Consider the following 1,433-nt stretch of genomic DNA (forward strand, 5'->3'; position numbering starts at 1 on the left):
CCATTGTGTCAAGCACATTTGTACATTTGTTGCCATCATCATTTTCAAAACATTTTCTTTCTACTTGAGCCTTTGGTATCGGCTCCTCGTTTTTTCCCCCATCCTCCCTCATGAACCCTTGATAATTTATAAATTATTTTTTCATGTCTTACACTCACCGATGTCTCCCTTCACCCACTTTTCTGTTGTCTGTCCCCCTGGGAGGGGGTTATATGTAGATAATTGTGATCCATTCCCTCTTTATCCCCATACCTTCTCCCCCACTCCTGGTATTGCTACTCCCATTATTGGTCCTAGGGCAGGGGGGAATGTATTCTGTTATAAAGTTTTCTAAATGTCTTTGTTGGGATCTCATTCACTCCTTTTCCTCTTGCTTGCAACTTTCAAAATATATGAGAAGTAATGTTAGGTAGCTAGAAACAGGAACCAGGGGTTCCTCTACCTGCCAAGCCTATCCCTCCCCCAGCCTCCCACACCCCATACAGGAAGTTGAAAGCCGATAAAGGCTAAAGGGCATACGCCAATTCAGACCCTTGAGCCAGGAAGGCGGTACACCTGGATGTGCCCAAACTAAGCCATGTGAGCTTAATTCAGCCAATGGGGTCAGCCAGTACCATTGACCATGCCTCCCAGCCAAAGGCCCTAAGGCCGGAACCTAGAGACCACCGAGCTCTTTCCAGCTGCCCCTCCATGGCCAGTCTTCCGATTGGCCGTGCCACAGTCTCTCTGGCCTCAGGCAGCCACGTGTGGGTGTGCAGTCCCATGAGGTTTCCCGTGTTCCGTAACTGTAAAACCTGAAACGTCTTCTGTCCTTTATAAAAACCTACTTGGATCACAAACCAGTGGATCAGGCTTCAGAGTGAATACTTTCTTGTGCGAAGCCAAGAACCGAGGTATTTCCCACCTGAGAAACCTGACAGTAAGTGTAGCAGACAGATGGAGATTTTAAACAAGAAATCAGCTTTATTAGTGGTCAAGCTCAATCGAGGACTGTAGCCTGCATCTATGGCAACAACTAACTCTCTTACCCAAACCCTTCAAGCCTGGGACAACTCACCCAACCGTCACTCTGATAGTCTTGATTCCCCAGCTTCTTACGCTTTGTTACTTTTTAGAGTTTTCTATGTCCGGCATGGTGACTCCCCTGGGTGATGAAGGAGAGTGTTCTCCAACTGGTCCTCCTCCTTTCTTCCTGAGATCACAGCCCTAATAGCAACGGTACCTCCTTTCAATATCTGCCTCTGATCACCAGAGGGAGCTTATCTGACATGGGACAGAAGATGCAAAGAATGAAATCATCAGCAAGACTCAGGTGCATTGTCGGCTGAAGAGGAATCCCCGTTCTATTTCTCCTTCGAGTGTGTGCCCTGCTACCTGCACCCTCGTGGTGTCATGGGTAATGAGGTAGGGCTGCTACAGTTAGAACCCATCAG

The sequence above is a fragment of the Echinops telfairi genome, unplaced genomic scaffold, assembly GCF_000313985.2.
Source record: "Echinops telfairi isolate 266 unplaced genomic scaffold, ASM31398v2 ScPeMD7_2;HRSCAF=8, whole genome shotgun sequence".
Classification (NCBI taxonomy): Eukaryota; Metazoa; Chordata; class Mammalia; order Afrosoricida; family Tenrecidae; genus Echinops; species Echinops telfairi.